Source organism: Bidens hawaiensis, unplaced genomic scaffold, assembly GCF_021521415.1.
Source record: "Bidens hawaiensis isolate Kalapana, Puna unplaced genomic scaffold, B.hawaiensis_p1.1 tig00084190_1, whole genome shotgun sequence".
In the NCBI taxonomy this organism is placed as follows: Eukaryota; Viridiplantae; Streptophyta; class Magnoliopsida; order Asterales; family Asteraceae; genus Bidens; species Bidens hawaiensis.
In genome coordinates this window covers 1-17,550 of record NW_027504065.1, presented here as the reverse complement: position 1 = coordinate 17,550, position 17,550 = coordinate 1, and the positions used below count along the sequence as shown (strand labels likewise).

Genomic DNA, 17,550 nt, shown 5'->3' with positions numbered 1-17,550 from the left:
GTTACCCTTAAGAGGCGGACCCATGAAAATTTTCCGGTTCGGAAATTTTTTCATTTGACTATCGGTATACACTCACAGAAGTCGGTTGAGAATTTTTACACTATAGTACCTAAAAACGTTTTTTAGGGGCCGACCCTGTTTCCCTTTTAAAAAAAATCTGATTAACACAAAAAAAAACACAAAATCAAGTGAACGATCTTGGTTACATGCATCTGTAACGTCGAGATTTTCGTGACATTTGGTTTGGTTTTGTGCTTATGAGTTAACAAAGTGAATATACACTTAAACTAGAGCGAAAGTCTTAGCTCCAAATCCAATTCTTGACCGCCATTTGAATCATAATTGTGACTGCTTGATCCCATAGAACCACTCCATTTCTTCTCTCCATGTGAATCCTATACATATGATCAGTATTACACAGAAAAAAAAGGTCAGAGATGCACATGTTGGAGAAACAGTTGGCTAACCAATTTATAACTCAAACTAGATAACAAGCTGAATTTTGATGAACTCGTGGACACTTTCTATATGTTAAAGAAACTCAAAGACGGACATGTAAAACATTACTCAAAAATACTATATAGCCTACAATCTTGCATTAGACTTCTGGTGGAGAGTCCGGGCCACCAAAAATTATGTTGTCAACAGCACAAGACTAGATTTCCACAACATATTGTCACATTATTGTTTTCTTTTCTATCTGTTACAACTATGTGTCCAACTTATATATATATTTTTTAGAAGACTTTGATATTATTAAAAACTCTAGACAAATTCCGATGACCGGGGTTAGTGGACCTCTAACCCCCCCTTGGTTCCACTAGTACAAATAAAATATGTATCTATGCATGTGTTTGATTGTACGCTTACCTCTAGTTGGAAGAGATGCATAGTTAATCCTGGTTTTGCATAGTGTTCAGCCTCAAATATGGCATTGCTTGCGTTCCATCTGAATCAAATACATAGGTTTAGAGAATTCATTCTCGGAAGCAACCACATTTTAAAGATAAAAGTAAAACAGTATACTGTCTGTGCTACAAAACACATATTAACACCAACATTGACGGATCTAGTATATAGAAAGGGGCTAGCTAGGTCCGTGCGACCAATAAAAAGTATAGTTAGCATAAGTATACAAATAGAAATTAGATATTAACTAGAAGCATAAATAGACATACATAAACTAGAAATTAATCATCATTTTCGCAACCCTACAATTTTCACAGTGTTTATTTGGTTTGAGTGATATTTTCTTTTATTTCGTGAGAGTTTTTTTTTTTGTTTACATTATTATTATTTATTGTTTAGTTTTGCTTGTTTACGTTAACTATACTTTGATCTGAGCAATACATTTTGTATGAAAAGCTCTATTTCACCCATTTAAATTTTAACCAACTGGATTTTTTCATCTATTAAAAATCCATGCATCCGTCACCAACAATCAAGAACACATAAAAGATTGAGCCAGGTACGTACAGTTTATTTTAGTAAAAGTAGTTTAATTAAAGTTAATAAACTATAAACATATAGAACACCAAGTTGGTGATTATTACCGAATCTTAAAACTCATAATAACCTGTACAAAATATTATAGGAACAACATGTAAGAAATTTTAAAATATATTGATCCAAACAAAAATCCAGATATTTTTTATGGGCAAGATGGGAGTGTAAGTTAATTATCAACTTGCTACTTAATAATGCAAAGACTTGTACCTCGGGTCTCTGCTAGGCTGTGACTGAACATATGCTATGTTTGATCTTTCTAGTTCGCTCATACCCATCTGCAAATCAATAGTAAATTTAATAAACTTCGAGAATGATTCACGTTAATGGATTTCTACATAAACAAAAATTATATTCGATTGAATGAGAAAGAAGATGATGAACAAGTTGTTTGAAACTTTGAATCATGATATTCTTCTATACACACACATACATATTACATTCATAATATGTGATCTAGTCGGTTAATATTTAATTGCACCGGATCCCATCATAACTTGGGATATACAGACCGGTAAAACAGCCGTAGCAACATATACAATTCTAAATCAGTAAGGCCAAAAATGTAATATGTATTTTATGTAGCTATTGGTAAAAAAAATGAAAAAAAATCAATAGACATGTATATACCTGGGGATGAATATTATTTGGATGATACCCCATTTGGCTATGCAGCCTAATCTTCTCCAACTGTGCAACACCAAGGCCACTTTGTGGTTGTTTTGGTTTGTCTGAATTACTCTTTTCCCTTTTCTTGAAGATGAAGCTTTTGCAGATCGCTCATTTCCCATGGCATCTCCGAAATAGTTCATCTTGATCAAGATATATCTTCGTATATATTTCTTCCTACAAAATGATCACACTTGTGTATATATATATGTTCAAAGTTTTATAAAAACAAATGGAGAAGATAGAGAGATCTCGGCAAAACTGGTTCCCTTTTAAACCTCAGTATTTACAACTTCGCTGGATATCAGATTGCATTAAGATATATTATAAAATAGTATCCCACATGATTTGTTTACATATTTAGGTAGATTTTATGCTCTTTTCTCACTCTAAATTAAAAGGGTTCTTGAGATATAATGCGTATTAAATAATATGGTTATGGATTCTTAGGACGTGATTGTCCAATATTTGAACTCATTAAATATAGATGAGATCATCGCAATAAAATATGCAATCATAATCTTTTGAATATCCCCCACTCTCCTTCTATAGCGCGTTTAGTATCTTTTGGAAAATAAAACCACACATTTCTCTGTACACAAACATAAATATTCAAAGTTGATATATTGCTAGTTCAGTACTTTGTACCAACTATGGTTTTATGAAATGTGACAATGTGTGATTAGTGTGCATACTGTCAACATAGACGACCGCTTGAGTTTTGGTAATAATAATTAATAGAAAGTATTACTTGAAAAATAGCAACATGATTAACATATAACTTCATCTTTACTGGACTCGCATGCGTGAGGATCAATTGCATTAAAATTTTGTGTGTATATAACTACTAATTGCATTAAAATTTTGTGTATATATAACCACCTATATGCATGCGTGTGTGAGGTTTCTAAAGTTCATCGGTGATTACCAAACACAATATAAAAATGCTTCAAAATACATATAGGAGATCGATCGATTATTAAGAGAAACTTTGTGAGGATGTCCTTCCAATGAGGAAGTGTAGGATCAATTAGCAGGGAATTGGATTGCAAAATCTAAGTACCAACGAGTATTAGACAGGTAATTAAGCTTATACATTGACAACTAACCGTCAATATTGCAATGGCTCATGAAACAGGGTTCCTTCAGAATTTGAAAGCTATGAATGTTCGGGAAGAGGACACAAAGCCATGGAAACTCATTCGCTTGAACTTAGAAAAGTTTCAAAGACATACTTCCTTCGAGTCATGACAATGCTAGTAGAATTTTTTAAATGCATGTACAATGTTTGTGTTAGATATCACCACAATCACCACCATCACAACCAAAGCTATTTTAATCAGTTTTTGAGCTATATTTTTCTGGTTATAATATAAGTCAGTTATTTCTAAGTTGTTCGTTAATTATCATTTATCATTTTTGAATTGGTATCAGAGCCCGGTTCAAGAACACAATAATTAACGATTTGGCCAACAAAGCGGAATCCGTCTCTAGCAAGTACGCAAACTGGCCTTAAATTGTATCGATATACAGGCCCTTCTCATAAGATGTTGTAAGCTACGGGCCTTTTTCGATGAAGCTTAAATTGAAGCAGGCCTCAGGAGCTAAGAAGGGGGCCAACAAGCCCCTTTGAAGCTAATGCCTTAAAAGCTGTAGGACATTGAAGCAGGCCAACAAGTGGATTAAATCTTTTCCAGTCTAGAGATTGACGGATTACATTTGAAACAAATGATTGAAAAATTCCTTCTGCTTTGGACAAGATAAGTGGACAGATGAGTTGAATAATACAGGGAATGATACGGAAGGTGTTTCGATTGAACAAGTTGGTTTGATCTCCCGAATCAGTTTGCTAAAAAAAAATACTAAAGCTCTTTAAGTAGGCTTGAATTTAGTTTTATTTTGGTTCGTTCAATTGTTTTTTTCAAACAAGTTGGGTTTGAGTAGTAGCCATGGGTGACTCGACTCCACCACCGCCACCAAAGGAGAAAGAGAACGGGCCGTCTTCCGTTCAATGTCCAATGTTAACTACAACAAACTATACCGTGTGGACTATGAGGATGAAACTTGTTCTAAAGCTCGCAAAGTTGGGACGCCATCAACCCGGGTGTATCTGATGAAGACAAAAATGAAATGGCTACAGCCTTATGGTTTCAGTCTGTACTCAAAACCTTGATCATGCAAATTGAAGATTAAGAAACCGCTAAAGCTATGTGGGATTCTATTAAAACCCGACACTTATGTGCCATTTTAAAACCCGACACCTAGGTTTTGAAACTGTTGTGTATACACTAATTTAACCGTTTTGAAAATAGTCATTTTATGTACTAGTTTGTATTTGAATTTTTTATTTAATATCAAATAAAACCGAGTATACTAAAATAATGTTAATGACACTAAAAGTACCCATATTATATTCATATATTACGGGTTTTGATCATATATAAATGAAATTAACGTGATAATTGTGATAATCAAGTAGAATAATTATTTAATTACATCATAGAGTAATTATATAATTACTCTAAGATATAATTACATAATTACTCTACTTACATATATAATTACTCTACTTGATTCTCACAATTTGCACGTTAATTTCATTTGTACGTTAATTTTTTCTCAATATATTGCTTACTTTTATCTTTTTCCTACTCACGTACCTTAGTGTGAGGTGATTGTACAACATGGGAAAGAAGAATACTATACCGTACCACTTAGTGAAAGTGAAGTAGGGGTGTTCATCGAATCGAATAATGAATTTTCAAGTTAATCGAATCGAATAATTCGAATAATTTATTTTTTGCTGATATTCATATTCGTTTAAAAGTTGGACTATTCGATTCGTATTCGTATTACATCCCATATTCGAAATTCGATTCTATTCGTATCTGAAACTCGAATTCGAATAAATTTGAACTGATTCAAGTTCACATATGTCAAAATCTTCATAAATCATAATCATCAATGTAAAACAAATAAATATAAGTTTAAAGTATCTATAATACCACATGAAAATAAATTCAAAATTAAGTATTTGCAAAATTTAGAAATATTAGTATGGCTATTGGGATTTATTAGTATGTTTTGACATTTACTATTTAAGGATTTGACCTAAATTAATATATTAAATATATATTAATATATTATATAATTTGAATTCGAATTTCGAGTAGAATCGAATAAAAATCATGAATTCGTATTCGATTACCATACTCGAATACGAATCGAATTGAATTCGAATATTTTGAAATCCAATTCGAATCTTCATATTCGAATTCGAATCGAGTCGAATTTCGAATGCTTCGAATTCGAATCAAATTTTGAACACCCCTAAAGTGAAGTATGAATATTCATCGTAGGGACGGGCTTGCTATTGAACTGGCCGTACTGGTATCCAAAATTCCGATCTTGATTTTTTCAAAATTGTGGTACCGGTATCGGTATCGATATCAAAGACAAAATTTGGGAAAAACCAATACCGAATCATACCAATCTCTAAACATCAAAAAATCAGTACCGATTTAATACATGTTCAGTACCCGTACTTGTTAACTCATCCTTGCCTTACCATCATCAAAGAATATAAAGGGAAACCAAAATTAATGTGATTGAAACGTGAAGCAGAAACAACCATAAGATCACGAGGGCACGTGGAAGTTCAGATTTTTACATGCTTTCTATAATCTGTTGGAAGACAAATATTCCTATTTACACACTTTCGAATTTCTACTTGATTTATTTATAGTTATATATACTTCATATACTATCGTGTTACCTTTGTATTTCGGATTGCCCTAATTTGTTTATTATTTTCGTATGGATGGAGACACACACGTAGATCCTTGTAGTTTATTGAACACACGTTTATTTAGGATTCCATCCCGATCGATCGGCTGGGAGATTTCATTCCATTTCAACCCGATTCTTTGTTCTTTCTTCGTTTCTTGAACATACTTTTAAGGGTAATCAAATTTTCATTCGTGAAAGAGTTGTGTTTAAATATTGAAATGGAACGCAAACGGGTAACAAGTTGTGCAATTAACACCTTTTGAATAGCAAAACTAAATTATTTAAAATTCACAATCATAGATTCATGATTCGTTGGACATGACTACGTAGCTCTACAGCCGCACGCGCAAGGAAACCGAAATATTAAATTCGAAAGGTATAAACATGTGTTGGTTGTCAAAACACGTTTTCTCAGGTTTGGTTCCTTTGCATGAAGAAACTTTTAGCACATTTTGATCTGCATTGAAAATACTACTCCCAAAGGATTATTAATCTTTGACATTGTGTTTGTTCATAGGATGTGCTTCTTAATATAGTGTGACATATACTTCTAAGCAGTGGCGGATTCAAAAATTTTAATCAGTGGGTGTAATAAAAAGTTAACCTAGAATGGATCTGGTTAAACTAAAACAGGTCAACCGAAGATATATCTGGTCAAACCAAAATGGAGCGCGTAGAAAAGTTACATTAAATAAACTATGTATAGAAATTTAAGTAACAAAATTCATTAAACATAATAAACAAAATATATATTACAATTGACCTTTACGTGATTTTATCTTTTGAAATCAGTCAATATAGCCTAATTCATAAAACCTTCAAGTGTTTTCTTTTCAACATTTACGTAGTGTAGAATTATTAATCATTAAACAAATGATACTCTGAATAAATTTCTTGTTTAACAGTCATATTAGACTTTAAATAAGCTAGAATATTTTAGAAACCTAGAAACCAAATCATCGTCCCTCAAATGACAACAAAAATCCCATGTCATTAAAATTTCATAAGACACATAAAATCGAATCAAAATGAAATAAACAAAAATCAAAATAAAAAATGTTAATAATTGATGAGCGTATCTTATATTTCAAAATAAAAAAAAAGAATCCGAAATCACAAAAAAAAAACCTTTTCATCTCTTACTCTCATGTAACTTGCAAATTCAAAATTTTCAATTTATGATATGGTTAGACAATTAAGTAATTTGGGTTTAGTTGTTATTTTTCAAAACAAAATAAAATCTAGGCTTAAATGTTGAGCTCAAGAGGTTGGATTTGGAGCACTGAAAAAATTAAGGATGGGGCACATGCATCATTGTGCTTAATGTATTAGAAGCTTATAACATAAACTAGAGATTTGAGTGGGTGCGTACGCTCCCGCTGAGTCAACACTGGATTCACCCCTGCTTCTTAGTTGGCATATTTTTCAATTAGATGCGTAACTCTATAAATTAACAAGTCATGAATCATGATGAGGATATGGGACTAATGGCTTAATTAACAAATAACAAGTCATGAACTTAGTCATCTAGCGATAAGAGTTGCATGGCTAAATTACGTACACTTGAAAGTTGAAACCTTCTGAGATCGAGGAGGATATGGGGACTAATGGTATTCATTTCACGTTTAGTTATTCTATATATACTTTGTTGTATCTTTCAATCTTTGACCTATCTTAGTCTTAATTATCATTGTTATTAGTAGCTAGCTAAAAAGTTTGTCTATGAAAGAGGGAGAGAATTAGTTAGTTGTTACTGAATTCCACCAAATGATAGTCTATGGCTTAATATTTGGTGGGTCCTGCTTCATTCTTCGTACAACTTTTTTAGTTACATATTCTCAAATTTGATCAAGTATTGAAGTTCGATACAAAAAATGTTTTTCCAGAGAAAATAAGTGAAAAATCAGCAAAGACGTTTGTAAAATAGGTTTGGGATAAATTAAAATGTTATTTCCATATTATTCTTGAATCTTTATGTCTGTTAATCATACTAGATTAAATTTCTAGTACAAATATTCTGGGATGGATTTGTTGAATAACTTCTCCTATAAAATTGAACTTGCCATGAATCAAAAATAGAATTGAGCTGTTGGACGCATGATTTGTGGGGTCATATTATATGAGTAGTTGGGCACATGTGATCCCTCGTTAATTCGTTATAGTTAATCACTCTCTATTTGCCGTTACAAAAAATACTAAAGAATAAATTAAATTAAAAAACTCTGTCTAATTCAGTTTAAGCAAAAAATCATAAATTCGATCTTGTATTTTAGTCTTACATTTAGATATAATTTAAAAAAAAAACTATAATACAAAATAGCATAATGTCATTGAATATAGTATTGATACTAAGGGGCTGTTTGGTTTATTTAGATCTGAATGACTCAGATCTGAATGAGTCTCTGTCCCATTCAGCAACAACAATAAGTCTGAATGATTCAGATCTAATTTTAACCATTCAGATGTTTTTCTGTTTGGAAGCAAACAGTCTAGAGTCTGAATGAATCAGATGTAAACATCTGAATGATTCCATTCAAATGTAAACAAACAACCCTAAGTAATACATGCCAAACAAAATGCTTATAGCCTAATGGTACCAACATGTGATAGAAATGTGTTACTTCGGTGGGTTGATGGTTCGAATTATGTAGTGACGTAAAATGTAGATTCAGAAGAAGATTTAGTGGGTGTGTGAGTTGTTAAAAAAAGAGTAACACATGCAATTACATCATAGGTCATCCACAATGCAGTCTTTGAGGAAGTTCGTTGGTGATGTTGCACTGAGGTGGAAGACTGAAGCAAGCGATGACATCAATTTCTAAATGGACGATTTCTATAAGAGGAAATGAGAGGAAAAGAAGAGCATGTGAACTAGGGATGACTGGACTCGAGCCATGCTCGAGTTTTGGTGGAGAGCTTGGCCCGGCTCACTACTCTACTCGGGTCAATTGGAATATAATACTAGGGTTTATTTATGAGTGGGTCAACGGATTTTACTTGATACCATCTAAGAATGGCAAAAGACTTTGATTCATTCCATTTAATACTGATACAATATAATATATAAAAATAGATCTGGCCCGTGAGCTCGACATCAAAACCCTAATACCATATTCTAGTATGGTGAAGGCCACTTCGATTGAAGGTAACCATCTAACTGCATATTAAATTATCCTAAAATTTTGAGAAATAATAGAGAGATCGAGCAGAATAAAAATTAAAAAGCATCCACTAAAAAATTATTAATTTAACTTCAAGATTATATGCAACTCTTCAAAAGCATCCACTAAAAAAATAAATAAATAAAAAGCCCTTCAAAAGCATGTCATTAGTAAAATATATTTATTTGTCATAAAGGTCATATATGATTGATTATAAATAATAAGGGACTAAACTGTAAATGTTAGATAGTGCAGGGTTATAGTTTTAATATGTTCATATACATAATCAGGTGTCGTGAATGTAACAGTAGCTATTGATTTGATATTATCTCCTTCTTCTTCTGTGATTCTTCTTCTACAATTCTTTAGCTCGATTACGGTTTGTTAAAGCTGTTCAATCCTTGGACACTCTAGATCTTGAACCCTAATTCACTCGATTTCCCCAAATTGTGTGGATTCTCTGAAATTGGTCATTGTTCCGATTAATTTCATCTCAACTACAATCAAATTCCGGTGATAACACCAGTTCATGGTAAATCCAGTTTCTAGAAACAATTAGCCAATCACGGTGGCCATTGATTCAATCCACGGTGATGAATGGCATAGGCGATAAACAGAAGCAAATCAATCTACCAATTAGATACATCAACAATTGAATTAGGGAAACAACTTATTCTTGAAAGTAGCAATTGTATGTCAGATGTTCTTGAGGTATTTCAGCAACAGTCAGATTAGACATTAGCATTAGCAGGTTTCTAAGTCAACAATCAAATTAGGGCAACAACGGGTTCTTGGCAGCAATAACTGAAGGCAACGATCGAGGTAATAATGGTGTTCTTGTGTTCATGTGGGGGTTTGATATGGGAAAACAAGGTTCATGTTTGTGCGACTCGTAGGTGTTCTTGCGGTTGGTTACAATACGAAGGCAGGGGCCATTGTTGTGGTTACATACCAGATTATTCAAAGCCACCAACTGATTGGGAACTTTACAGTGGTTATAGATGTGTTGATGAATGGATGGGATCATCAACATGGGGAAAACGAAGTCCTCGCTTATTCGAAACCAAATATAAAGAAACAAGAATTCTAAATACTACTTCATCCATGGATGACATCAAGAACTTACAACAAACAGGTTCATTTCAAGACTACTGTAACTCATTTGATTTTCTCCTAACTAGAGTAGTTCTAAGTGAGGGTTATGTTATAAGTCTATTCGTGGAGGGTCTGAAACCTGAAATTAAGTGATGGATTAAGTTGTTGAGACCAAAAACACTAGAGGAGGCATATGAAAAGGCAACGAACCAAATTGATTTTCTTGATATTGTGAATAAAAATAAGGATTTGGATGTACCCACCAAGGATCAATTGATTCTTCTAAAGCTGCACATATAGATGACACTTTGAATCAAGATATGAGTATCGAAATGGAAGTGGCTGATCAACAGAAAACCACAAAGGAACCTGTTGTGGATCAAGAAAAAATAAATAGAAAGTCTGTTTCAATAGAGGTTCCAATTGATATGTCAGGAAATAAATCTGATGCAGGAACGGTTGCGGACAGCCTACACAATGCAAGGTGTGAATTCGATGGGTTGAAGGATATTGTGAGCACTAGTGATCATGTTAGTCACACTTTTATACAAGAAAATGTGGTTCCAGAATCTAATGATGAAAATGATAATGAAAATGATATTAGCGGGCTTGTCAACGAAATCGATTCTCTAAAGCAAGATTGGACGAGTCAAGATGTAATGAATAAATTCAATTTCAGTGATGCCTTCAATATATTTTCAAATGAATTGAAATATGACAGTTTTCAGAAGGTTTTTCACAGCTTTGATACATTGCAAATATTTGTGATTAACTTCCCTAAATTCAATGCAAATGGTCATGATTATATTCTTACTTGGCTAAGCAAAATGAGGGCTAAATACAACCAACTAATTCTGGAAAGATGGCTAGTTAAGTGGAAACAGAAGAATGAGTTGCAACTGCAGCTGCAAGAATCTCAAACAAACCCGCAGATTAATGCAAAAATGAAAAATATGGCCGGGAAAATTATAGAAATTTTATTATCTTCTCGGATGACAAAATCTAAAGAGTTGTCTCTCATTATAGTCATGAAGGGGGTGGTGGGAAGAGTTGTACATGCAGCTGCACATGTACACAAGCTTGGAAATCTTCCATGGTGGAAAGCAATTATAGTTGATAAAACACTTACTGCCAAAATAATAAAGTTTTGGTCAAGTGGGATTGTGATGGCTGGAAGGGATCACCAAAGTCCAAATGAATATAAAATGTCAAATGCTTGGAAGTCAAAAGTTGTTTATTGAAAGTCAAGAATTAATAAAACTGTGAAAGCTAAAAGATGGGGAACAGGTTGTAGAAGTCAGCGGATAGATTGGGAAATTTGCAGATTAGTGTATCAAAAGTCCAGATTCAGGAAACATTTATTTGATTTGGTTAACAAGCTAGATTGGTTTTTAAGTATTTGGCGAAAAGATAAAATTCGAGTGGTGAAGCTTGATGACCAATGGATGGCAAATTCAGATTTTATTACATACTCAAAAGATGAAAAGTTTCGTGATCCGTCACAAGTGACTCAACCTGCAAGTTTGTCTCTGGGTGCAAAGTTGTACCAATTGGAGATTGCTTGGGTCTTTATAAGCAATGAATTGGATTCACAACATTTGCACTTGGTCCTTGATTTTTCTTTTCTCACCATTTGTGTGATTGCTTAAACTTTGTTTTTTTTCCTTATTTTGATTTTTGGGGACAAAAATCTTTTAAGGGTGGAGTAGTGTTAGGTAGTAAATAATAGAGGGACTAAACTGTAAATGTTAGATAGTGCAGGGTTATAGTTGTAATATGTTCATATACATAAGCAGGAGTCGTGAATGTAACAGTAGCTATTGATTTGAGATAATATCTCAAATCAATAGCTACTTATCTCAAATCAATAGCTACTGTTACATTCACGACTCCTGCTTATGTATATAAACATATTACAACTATAACCCTGCACTATCTAATATTTACAGTTTAGTCCCTCTATTAGTTACTACCTAACTTATCTCAAATCAATAGGTACTGTTACATTCACGACTCCTGCTTATGTATATGAACATATTACAACTATAACCCTGCACTATCTAATATTTACAGTTTAGTCCCTCTATTAGTTACTACCTAACAATTACTTGTGAAAATGTTAAAAACATACAAACAATAAAAAACTCCAATAACCATCTTTGTCTTCATAGGTCACACTACATTACATATTTTTGCTATTACACATGTAAAACTACACGGTCACAAGTAAGCCTCGCAACCAGGGCTGGTTGGGTGACGAGTCAAAACGGGCTCAGGTCAAAACAAGCTCTGAGCAACATGTGTCTGGGTCAAACGGACCATTTAAAAAAGTAACTATTTGGTTCGGACCAAGACGGGCTCCAGTCAGAATGGCTAGGGTCAAACAGGTTTGGTCGGTACGAATTCTAAACAATATATATTCCGGGTCAAAACTCATAACTAGTCGTTCAATTATCAGTTTGTTTAGGGTCAGGACGGATTCGAGTCAGAACGGGTTCGGGTCGATGCGATTACAAAGAGAAATAAGTCCGGGTCAAAACATATCATTTAATAGAAGTTACAGTTTAGTTCAGGTCAAAACAGAGTCCGGCCAAAATGGACTCTAATTTAAATGAGTATTTTTAAATAAATGTACATTAATAATCTCACCTTTATAATTTTATATGATAAGCCCAAGAAGCCCACAAAAGGAGCATACCTAAAGAACTAACCATAAATGCCCATGTTAGTTTATCTATAATAGTCAATGCATACATGTATGTAACTAAAAGTTAACTTGTGCACGATAGATGCATACAAAAACAAACACTTTTCATGACCTGTTTTTTAAACTCCAAATCTGACACAAATTATCATACCTACCAAAAGTAGCTCTTATAAACATATTTTACACGACATAAAAGACCAAGAAACAACTTATAATATGCATCAAGAAGTAAAAGAGAATACCAATTGTAAAACAGCTAAACATTTTTTCAAGAGCCGAAGAAAGATCCAAATAGCACGAATAGGTCTCTAGATCCACTTTCCGCAAATATGGAGCTCCGTCCATGCTGACCTTCACATATAGGCAGCCGGGTCCCACCTTCGGATCACGGCCTTCTTCATCCTTTGTATGGCTAACCGCCATGGTGTTCTTTCTGAAAGACCGAATCGGAGGCCATCCTACAACTTGTTCCCTAAACCATAAACATCTAGATTTTAGCAACTCAAATATAAATAAAAGTAAAAAAACACCAAAAAGTTAATTTTTTAAATATTTTTGGGGTGTTAATTAAATTGCTTCCAAGTTCCAACTTTGACAATCATGTATTAAAAACCATTGAGTTGACTTTCTAAAGTCAAAGTAGACCTCTAATCTTGGAATCATGGATAAGTAACATCATTTAAGAAACTCATATCACTTACAAGTCACAACCCCTATCAAGTTATATAACAAATTAAAAGAACCAAGATTACATGACCAGATTCTTGAAACAGTTGAGAGCTGACTTTTAAAAGTCAAAGAAACAACTAAACCAACTTCTATAACATCTTAATCTCCAAACACATAATCCTTACTTGGGATCAGAAGAAGAACCTTGACCATTTGACTTATCAGAAACCTGAGTCGTCTTCTTCTCCACTACACCAGTCTCCTGCACATGATTCTTGTTTCCACCATGTTTGACCAAGTCAACGTCATCACCCGCCAAAACCCACTTCCAAGAACCACCCTTGATTGCATCTGAGAACCCCTTTTGGCTCCAGCCACCAAAACCACCTCTCTCTCCGGAGACTCAGAACCAGGCAAACCGAGTCTCAACTCAGTAGCTTTAAAGTTCAAATCTTTATTATTACTATTATTATTGTTGGCTGTCTCATAAACTTGTCTCTCCATGTTTTTCTCTGACAACCCTATGTAGTAGCAATAATAATCTTGTTCTTTAACCAACATAGACATATATGAAATTATTTTTATGCTTTGGCATCTCTGTAGCCCCTCCTCTAATATTATTCCTATAGTATAGTGTAGACTGTTAAAAAGAATGGTGGAACAGGGAACATTTTTTGGGGAAGGTCACTGCCCAATGCTTTGTTAAATTTGCATTGATGACGTCACTGGGACATGCACATTGTGGATTAAAGATTGTAACTTTATCTTAATTTGGTAAGTCTTGCTTTTGAAAATGCTTCATTGGGTAATCCATGATAGATGACCGTAGATAAAAGGCGTAAATTGATGTTGACCGGTGTTTTGGGGATCATGTTAGGTTAATCTACCCGGTTTTTAAACAACTTAGTTTTACGTTCATAGTTGATGAATGAAAGCTATTTAAAACAAGCTAACCCGTTTGTTTTTCATTTCAGTGTAAACATTACTTTTAGATGAATGAAGTGAAATATTTGGTTAAATAAACAAATAATCAGTTGAGTTCTTAATTATTGATCAAGATTTTGTTATGAGATGGCTTAAGGACTTAAGGCCATGCATTGTGCCTTATGCAAGAGGGCGCGCACGGTGTCGTGTCTAGGGTTGTCACATTTAACCAAAATTTGAAACCCGACTAAAGAAAAGTCAACCAAACCCGAACTAATCCAACTCGAAAAACTGAATATGAGAAAAGACTACCCATACCCATACCAATGTAATTCGGGTTGGTTATTGGGTCTAATTTATGGGCTTCGGGTCGAACCAAATATTTTTTGTTTTAAACATGATATTATTATTAAGTATAGACTGGGGTTATTAGACTAAGGCTAAAACAGACAATATCATGGTGTAGTTACGCTGTGCTATTACAAATGGCATGACAGGTAGGGGCCGGACAGGTGTACCAGCCAGCGAGGACGTTGGGCTTCTTCAGGGGGTGGATTGTAATATCCCATGTCGGTTGGGGAGAGAACAAAACAATCCTTGTAAGGAGGTGGATATCTTCCCTACCATCACACATTTTAATTCCATGAGACGATGGTGATTTGTTCTGACAAAAGTGGACAATATCATGGCGCGGTTACGCGTGGCATATTTCAATCATTTTTCTAATATTTAATAATATATAATTCAATAATTTATCTCCACCTTATCCCATACCCATAATTCCACCCTACCCACACACACATGTTCTTCAATTTGAAATGTGAAACCCTCCTATGCTTGTGTGGCACACTTTTTTTTTTTTTTTTTCATATTCTACCTTCACCACAATAGATGGCTTAACATGTTTTTTTTGTTTTATATTGTGGATGGCAAACATGAGTCATATGTATATAAACCAATAACTTATCCTCACAAAATGCTGAAGAATTTTATGGTACCGTATGAGTTTTTTTTGTACAGCAGGCCAACCAAACATTCACATAAGGAGGGCAACAATAAAACATGAAACTAGCCTAATTACAACTTAACAGAATTAGGAACTGATATGGGATGAAAGAAAAGTCAAACATATAACCAAAATAAAAACAGTTGTTTTATCCCTCTCATGTTGGAGCATAAGGCCTTGATTGCTTAACTTGTCAAGGTTTGAAACTGTTGATCTCCTAGATGTTTAGTGAACAAATCGACAATTTGCATATTGGAATCAACATGCGAATGTTGTATATCTTGTAACTAATCTATCTCCACGTGTTTGGTTCGTTTGTGAAACACGTGATTATTGCAATATGGCGTGTTGCTTGATTATTACAAATAAATGCATTGGTGTATTATGCGGTACTTCAAGTCCTTCTAAAGTTATCTTATTCACAATATTCACTAGCCAACCGTTATTGTCATTGCAAAATATTCCGCTTCAGCCAAAGAACATGAGATGACTGATTGTTTCTTACATCTCCATGAAATTAATGTCCCTCCAAAAAAATAACTAACCTATATGTGATCTTGAGTAAGGACATTCGGGTTGAAATCTAAAGTTGCACCCTACGCTTCTCAAACTTACCATTTACACTCTATGCTCCTCCCTTTTTAGTGGTAACTATGTTAAAAAGAAATTAATTTGATCAGAATTCTTTGCATGTATAAATCTATAATATATATAAACGAAGACATAAAAATCCTACGTTTCGCGATGTGGTCGCTCCCTTTTTTTTCGAGTCACCAGATTTGCTTGATTTTTAAATGAAAGCTTCTTATGCATTTGACCCGAATTCATGTGTACGGGTCTTACCAAACCCAAATATTCTTTAAACGGGTTATAACATCTTATTAAATTAAAATTTATTCTCAACAAATTATTTATGTAAAAATCCTATAAAATAGGATATAATAAAAATTAATATCTCATTTATTTAAAAAAAAGATATATATATATATATATATATATTATTTAAATTTTGATAGTAAAAAAATAAGCGGGTCTTGGATCTCATCAAACCATAAGTATGTTATTAACTTTCATTAATATTAATTATAATTAAAAAACCAATTTTATAGTAAAAAAATAAACGGGTCTTGGTTTCATCAAAACCATATATCTTTTAAACCGGGTTATAACATCTCATTTATTTGTGAAACAATTTATCATCAAACCATAAGTATATTATTAACTTTCTTACAATAAAAAAAATATAAATTCAAAAAATAAATAAATATTAGAACAAACAATATAAAACAACCCCGTAATACGGGGGATAAAAACTAGTAAAACATAAAACATAATATATTGATATAGTTTTACTTTTTAGTCATGTAGAATATTTTATTATTGATCCATATTTGAATTTCGTTAATGCTGGATTTATTCTTATTCCATTATCATGAAAACATATTAAAAAAAAAAAGAAGAACAAAACAAAACCAAAATTAAAAGAAAAAACATAAAAACATGAAAAATGGTCTATATCTTAATTTACGCGTCGGATGGATTATTGGAATCGGCCGTACAATGATAGAAAGATAGAAGGCAAATCGATAAATAAAGGTATTTGTGAAAGGTGATTTAAAGAATCAGAATTTTGTTGTTTTTCTTAATCATAAAAAATTATTCTTTTGCAATCCTTGTTTCTTGAAAACAATAATTTGTAGTTTAATAATCTCGCTTTGCGTTTCAATTATTGGTGTGTGTATAATATTATATTTCATTAAAATGTGGTATTTCAACTTTTGTTTAAATCTATACATAAGACAACCAAACAACAACATATACGGTTTATTTACACAACCAGCAATCTCTAAGAACACGAGATAGAGAAGAGAGAAACCAAATAAATTCACTAAATATTATTAACCAGTCCAACGGTATTTAGAGAAAACCAAAACTAGAAATATAATCAAACTAGGAAACAATTACATAATTTGATCAAGAAATAGATCCTTGATAATTATTAAAAATCTTCAACTTCTATACTT

General features: G+C 33.1%; 2 pseudogenes across 2 annotated transcripts; both read right to left on the bottom strand.

Moving 5' to 3' along the window:
- Positions 1 to 287: 287 nt before the first annotated feature.
- LOC143607618 (protein SPEAR3-like) lies at positions 288 to 2,601 on the bottom strand (annotated as a pseudogene). The gene is made up of 4 exons (XR_013149002.1): positions 2,137 to 2,601; positions 1,717 to 1,784; positions 871 to 949; positions 288 to 395 (listed from the first exon to the last, which is right to left on the bottom strand). The product of XR_013149002.1 is annotated as a protein SPEAR3-like (transcript).
- Positions 2,602 to 12,871: 10,270 nt separating this feature from the next.
- On the bottom strand, positions 12,872 to 14,175 carry LOC143607617 (auxin-responsive protein IAA27-like; annotated as a pseudogene). Its single transcript, XR_013149001.1, has 2 exons — positions 13,782 to 14,175; positions 12,872 to 13,399 (listed from the first exon to the last, which is right to left on the bottom strand). The product of XR_013149001.1 is annotated as an auxin-responsive protein IAA27-like (transcript).
- Between the last annotated feature and the right edge of the window lie 3,375 nt (positions 14,176 to 17,550).